Source organism: Lytechinus pictus, chromosome 4 (assembly GCF_037042905.1).
Source record: "Lytechinus pictus isolate F3 Inbred chromosome 4, Lp3.0, whole genome shotgun sequence".
Lineage (NCBI taxonomy): Eukaryota > Metazoa > Echinodermata > Echinoidea > Temnopleuroida > Toxopneustidae > Lytechinus > Lytechinus pictus.
The window spans coordinates 32,613,591-32,621,245 of NC_087248.1; the positions used below are offsets into that span (position 1 = coordinate 32,613,591).

At 36.1% G+C, this 7,655-nt stretch overlaps 1 long non-coding RNA gene across 1 annotated transcript; it reads left to right on the forward strand.

Moving 5' to 3' along the window:
- Positions 1-248: 248 nt before the first annotated feature.
- Positions 249-7,116, forward strand: LOC129258210 (uncharacterized). The gene is made up of 2 exons (XR_008584223.2): positions 249-408; positions 1,336-7,116. It is a non-coding gene; the product is annotated as an uncharacterized LOC129258210 (long non-coding RNA).
- The last annotated feature ends 539 nt before the right edge of the window (positions 7,117-7,655 follow it).

Genomic DNA, 7,655 nt, shown 5'->3' on the forward strand with positions numbered 1-7,655 from the left:
CTAGAAAATTATTCATAAATTACAAATCTATTTATTCATCAGTTTCCATTCTGTTTCCTCAACTAATGTCCCCAATATAATTCACTACAGTGCCAACTGGGCTGAAATTAAAAATTGTGTTGAATTTCTTTGCGAGATACGGATGAACTCTGCATCATTGATGTGCTAGTTTGTTACTTTTCAAGTTGATTTTTTTTAAATCAATACTACAACTAAAATTTCTTTTCACCATACTTCTCTGTGGTTGCAGGATTACAGGGGAATGGGCTTTAAAGCGAGCCGTCGAAAACGTCAAGAAACATTATGTGGCAGTAGGGATATTAGAAGAGCTTCAGGATTCTTTGCAGGTCTTTGAGAAAGTCTTGCCAAACATGTTCAAAGGAGCCTTAGATTCATTCCTAAGATTTGGTAGGTATATTTTCCAAGGGATACCATGTCATTAGTTGATCTGTTTCATTTGATTTCATCAGCTTCAACTGGGACAAAGAAAGTTTTGTTTATCTAGTAGACTTAAACTGTTCATTCGGGTATAAAGGTTATTATAAAAAGTTAAAATGTAATCACTTTATTTCTGATGACCAAAAGTGCCCTAAAAATATACATTGTTATCTGCCCGTTTCCATTGACACATGGTGAATCATCATTTATCCAAGCATTGCAAAAATTGACAGTTTTCACTCAAGCATTAGATTCTGTAAAAAATTATAGTGTAGTAGGTTTCATGGTACACCATGAATCTTTCCTTGGCAAGTGTTGGTCCTGAAAATGACCACCCAAGAGATTGGGTGGTCCTTTTCAGGCTGAACACTTGCCCAAGAAAGATACATGGTGTACTGTGAAACCTATACACTATTCTTCTTCGCCATGGAAACCTTCAGAAGTTATAAAAAATTATAGTTATATGAGACTAAAGCCTAGGAGTATATGTGAAAAAAATATCCCCATCTTTTATTTTATTTAATTAGGGGAACTTTTTTAAAGTGTAAACTTTTCATTGATAAAGGAATGATGGGGTTGTACATGTATGTAGATAAATGGTTATGAAAAATATTCTCAAGCACTTTAAATATGTGCTTTTTTCACTCGTTCGTTACACTCCCTCGCATGATACTGTAAATATTTCTAGTGGGCAGGGGGACTAGCTTCTTGGTTGGTATAGTCTGCCGCGTACACTATGACGCCCATGATAGGCCATTTTAATTTAATTGAATAAATCAAAGTAAAACATTTCTCAAGCCCCCAGAAGTCCCTCCCCTCCAAAAAAAAAATTAGTCTAGAATCATGCCTGGCTATAAAAATTTTACTCAAATTCCTGCCTTTTCTTTTTCCTTTCAGAACAAATTGCACAGAGCAACAAGTCATCAGTTGGTGTCACTAAATACAAGCAGAAGCCATCAGCCAAAACTGCCTTATATGTTCGAAATGTCATAATGAAGTATGAATATCAGTTCTACAACTGGATTAAAGATCGCTTGCATCAGCAGATGAGCAATTTAGGAATCAAGTCTTATCGTAAAAGTTATAGATGAGAGTATTATTAGATATGGAGTACTCTTGTTCATTTGCAATACAGCCAATCACTTTTTAATGTTTTTAAAAATGTTTTTGTCAAATGCATTTTTGTCTCACGTGCATAGCAGAGTGAGACTAGGCACCGCTTTTCCGACGGCGTCAACATCAAATCTTAACCGAAGGTTAAGTTTTTGAAATGACAGCATAACTTGAAAGTATATGGACCTAGTTCATGACTTGGGCATAAGGTTAATCAAGTATTACTGAACATCTTGCCTGAGTTTCAGGTCACATGACCAAGGTCAAAGGTCATTTATGGTAAATGACCTTAGACCATGTTGGGGAATCAACATCAAAATCTTAAGGTTAAGTCTTTGAAATGTCATCATAACTTAAAAAGTATATGTACCTACTTTATGAAACTTGGCCATAAGGGTAATCAAGTATCAATGAACATCCTGTGTGAGTTTCAATTCACATGGCCAAGGTCAAAGTTCATTTAATGTCATTGAACTTTGGCCATGTGGGGGTATTTGTTGAATAACCATCATAATTCTGAAAGTGTTTTGATCTTGTTCATAATGCTTGGACTTATGACATCTGTGATATGCGTAGGTTGTATTTTGTATTGTAATGGATTGCCTTTTCATATTTTGTGCAAATGTTCTTAGGCTTTCTTCTTGTGTTGTTAATCTTTATTCATGGAGACATGTTGGTAAGCTTTGGTGGGGTTCACATTGTTGAAGAATATGATTTTATAATCTTGCACAGGTTGATTGTGTATATAAATAAAATAAAAAAAACCCTGGCAAAATAAAGCCCTGAGAGAGAACTGCCAAAAAGGAAGATGGTTGGAGGAATGGCATTCACTGCTGAGTAATATAATGTTAGGCACCTTGTAAGAGTGACACCTTTCGCTCAGAATCCTGCCAGCTGCCTTTCATTATAATTCTCACACTTCATCAAAGCAAAGCAATAGGGAATGCTGTGATGCATAGTACTTTTATAGCAGGATTCCTGACTTCTGACATGGTACACTGTACAATGAAGTCAAGAAATATTTTTAAATAACTTAAAGGGGAAGGCAACCTCGGTCATAAATTTTAAATATTATTATCCCATTTTGGGTGTGTTTACAATCCCTTTGCCTGTGTCACTTTTTCTTTTCCTTTCCCAGCCCCCCCCCCCCCTCTCCCACTCTCTCCTTTTCTCTCTCTTTGTAACCTTCAGTTTTCTTCTCTCCCCCCCCCCCCCCCGTCAATTCCACTCGTTTTTGTCTCACCTGTATAGCAGAGTGAGACTAAAGGCGCCGCTTTTCCAACGGCTGCGGCGTCAACACCAAATCTTAACCAAAGGTTAATTTTTTGAAATGACAGCATAACTTAGAAAGTATATGGACCTAGTTCATGAAACTTGACCATAAAGTTAATCAAGTATTACAGAACATCCTGCCTGAGTTTCAGGTCACATGACCAAGGTCAAAGGTCATTTAGGGTCAATGAACTTAGACCATGTTGGGGGAATCAACATCAAAATCTTAACCTAAGGTTAAGTTTTTGAAATGTCATAACTTTTAAAAAATATATGGACCTAGTTCATGAAACTTGGACACAAGGTCAATCAAGTTTTACTGAACATCCTGGCCCAAATTCACAAAGGTGGTTTTGAAAACCCTTGGTTAATTCTAAGGTTTATGCAGATTTTCTGTATAAATAACGCTTATATACCACGTATATTAAAAAAATGTCCAATGCTGATGCGCGCTATTGTCACAGTGCGCCAAATTGACGCCTCTTGCCGTGGTTATCCACGCTATTTTATTCATTAGTCCACTGTTTGAAGAGTGGACTCATTAATTCAAAACAGTGGACTCATGAATAAAATAGCGTACTTAACCATGGCAACAGGCGTCAATTTGGCGCACTGTGACAAAAGTGTGCATCCGTATTGGACATTTTTTATAAACGCGCCTGATACGCGGTATATTAAGCGTAATTTATACAGGAAATCTGCATAAATCATGGACTCAACCGTGGGTTTTCAAAACCACCTTTGTGAATTCAGGCCCCTGCCTGAGTTTCAAGTCACATGACCAGGGTCAAAGGTCATTTAGGGTCAAATTGGGGGTATCTGTTTAATTACCATCATAACTTTGAAAGTTTATGGATCTGATTCATGAAACTTGGACATAATAGTAATCAAGTAGCACTGAACATCCTGTGCGAGTTACAGGTCACATGATTAAGGTCAAAGGTCAATGAACTTTGGCCAAGTTGGGGGTATTTGTTGAACTGCCATCATAACTTTGAAAGTTTATGGATCTGATTCATGAAACTTGGACATAAGAGTAATCAAGTATCACTGAACATCCTGTGCGAATTTCAGGTCACATGACCAAAGGTCAATGAACTTTGGCCATGTGGGGGGTATCTGTTGAATTACCATAACTTTGAAAGTGTATTGGTCTAGTTCATAAAACGTGGACATAAGAGTAACCAAGTATCACTGAACATCTTGTGCGAGTTTCAGGTCACATGACCAAGGTCAAAGGTCAATGGACTTTGGCCATGTCGGGGGTATTTGTTGAATTACCATCATAACTCTGTAAGTGTATAGGGCTAGTTCATAAAACTTGGACATAAGAGTCATCAAGTATCACTGAACATCTCATGTGAGTTCCAGGTCACATGACCAAGGTTAAAGGTAATTTAAGGTCATTGAATTTTGGCCATTTTAGAGGTAATTATTAGATTGCATCATAACTTTCAAAGTTTATAGATATAGTGTATAAAATATGGATATAGGGGTAATCAAGTATCACTGACAAGTTTTAGGTCATATGATCAAGGTCAAATGTCAATGAACGTAGTATTGTATCATTATATGAATGGTGTTTTTTGTGAATAATTATTTTATAGTAGTTTTCAAAGTCAGCACTGCTGCTGTATTGAATCGCGTGATGCAGGTGAAACTGCCAGAGTCGCTCCACTTATTATTTACTAGTAATTGTAAATTTATTGGATGAATACGCATTTGTTAACATTGTTTTGGGTTTTTCGTATGTTTTTTTAGTCAATGTCCAATTGCAGAATGTTTCAACTTTTGGGTTTCTACATCCCTCTTGAATTTGAAGTTTGTGTTCTTAACTGTAGAGGGGGTATGGTTATCACTTACTTTACCCATAACCCGTCCATTTGGTTTTATATTATCTATATCACATATTGTTTTCGTCACTCATGTCGCATGCTACACCCCTTTATAGCACGAGTACTTTATTATTTACATCTATTAATATATTGTAAATCAACCATTGGAATTGGGACAGGATGCTTCATGCCACAGTAATTCAGTTAACTTTTTCTGTCCCTGGCGTTCCAATAGTTGATATTTCTTATTTTGTATTGTTTATACTGAAATGTATTTTTGTATTTGCCGAATAATAATGATAAATGGTGTGGAACTGGGTGGCAAACAAAAATTGGCATTTATTTTAATTAGTAGAGGCCTGCTACTTATTTTGTAAATCTCCATTATTTAAGAATTGGAGGCATTCATTCAGTTAATATTCATTCTTGATTGTTCATTTTTCACAAGCTGCTTTGCATTCCCAGGAAGACTCCCCCCCCCCCCCCTTTGACCTTTATCCTTAGGTAGTTGGTCCTCTGACCATTTCATTTGCTCCTATTACATTGGCTATTAAATACATCTATCATGGAATTTACGTCCCCTTCAAAAGTGGCCTCAGTTCTTGCATTGCAATTCTCTCGGGTAGTTATGCCTCTTTTTATGTGTGTAAATATATTTTTATTCATCACTGTGACTAAAATATAGATTAAATAGAGTACATTTTTGAAGAAATGAAAATGGATTTTTACTTCATACATATACACAGCGAATGTGTAATTGAACGATAATTAATCAGTTATCAGTCATTGCACTGTACTATAATTTTAATGCTTGTGCTCACCTCAGGTGATGCTGGAGTTTTGTTTGGGTTGTCCATCTATCTTTCCTAATTTTGTTCTAAAAAACCATTTAATGGATTGACTTCATATGTGGATCATGTATGCATATGGGCCTGACAAAGTCATTATACACCTTAAAATGCTTTGTACTTACAATAACTAAAGAACCCTTTTACAAATCAACTTCATATTTAGATCACTTATGCCTTTGACTTTGTGACTTGCTAAACTTTTCAGCACTTATCATCGCCACTCCAATATGCATACATGACCCAAGTATAAAACCATTCTTGAGTTATTGTGAGTAGGTCATAGGAGTGACAATGACCTGGGGGGTGTTTCACAAAGATTAAGTATGGCTTTGAGTCGCACTTAAATGCCAATTTGCTATACGGTATAAAAGACATCACCGCATTGGTCAGATCATAATAATAATAATAATGGTTATTTATATGCACTATACACAAAAAGTATCACAGCGCTTACAATTGTCAGAAATAAAATATAAATATAAATCTTAAGTAACAAAGTATGCATTAAATTGTATCAACTATTGGTGTTCTCAACTGCGCCAGATGAGGCCTGGTGGCCTCTTGCTTGCTGCTTCGTTCACCAACAATTTAAAGGACAAGCCCGGTCAGCACATCATTCACAGAAGCTCTAGTATAGCACTTGAGGCCACCAGGCCCCAGATGGATTAGCCGAGAGAATGCGCACTACTGCGGATTGATACATACGATTGCACGTTGCATATCATGTCCGCGTCACCATTTAAGTGTGACTCTAAGTCTTACTTAAATCTCTGTGAAACACCCCCCAGATTAGTTTTTCTGGTATGGAGGTCAAAGGTGCAAGGTCACAGAGGTCATTAGTACCTTAAAACGTACCTTTTTGTGATACATCAAGAACCCTTTGATGGATCAACTTTATGTTGTATACATATAGGAGTGACAATGATTTGGTTAATGTTATGGATATGAGGTCAAAGAAGTCATGTTTCTTGAATTCCATGTTCTAATGACCTTCTCATGATAACTTGAGAATGGTTTGACTTCATACTTGGGTCATGTATGTATATTGGAATGCTGAGAGGTTTCACAGGTCACAAAGTCAAAGGTTATGTCACAGAGATAAACCTTGAAACCTGGAAGCTCATTAACCATTGAAGGTATCAACTTCAAAATTTGAATATTATTAGTGTCAATCTGTTTGCTTGTGGGAACAGAAATCAATACATTTTGACATTTTAATTTTCACAATAATTCAAAACTTTTTGAAGGAATTCAAAAATAGAAATGAAAAAGAACTTTACTTTGTTATTGCTTTTTACCCTGATAATAATGCAAGAAATACTTGCTGTTTGTAAAGCTTCTGCATCATATACTGTACACATAAATAGTGACAATGATCTAATTAATTTGATGTGTGAAAGTATGCCTGAGATTAACAATGTGATGAGATTGATTTTTTGCCACAAAATAAAGTATGCAATATAAATATCTAGCAGTGGCAAGAGGCATCGATCTTGACCGTGCGCAGTCGAGTATCTATCTTGTTTTATGCCATACCTGTGTGTGAACTTTATAACAACTCATTTAAGAAAATTTGAAAATAAAACAATTTTACATTTTTTTGGTCATTTTGATTGTGTCAATTTCATGTATTTGTTGGTGTATCATTAATCATTATCCAATTTATAATTTGTTTTATATTTTAAACATCAATAACAAATGTGAAGCATAAGATTTCTACAGGACCCTGTAACACAAAGCTTAGCGATGAATATCATATATGAAAAAGCACTTCTGATTGGTTCCTGGTCAGTTGTTTAAACCAAATGCGCATGTAACAAGTGATAATGATTGGTTAGTCCATTATGTAATTGATTGCTAATCTTTGTGTTACAGAGCCCAGGACCCATAAAAAGCAAATTGTCATGTTAACCCTCAATCTCCCGGGGTATTTTGATTCTTGTCATTCCCGGGGGGGGGGGGGGGCATTATGGCCCCCCTTAAGATCTCAGCCTTGGATCGCGCGATCACAACGGAAATTTGCATGATGGTAGAGAATGACGTAATCTACGCAGTTGCATTGGTAAATTTTACTGAATTCATATATTTTTATTTCATGTGAATTAATCATGTTAATTAGGTGGTCTGTCTATGACAGATCACCTCT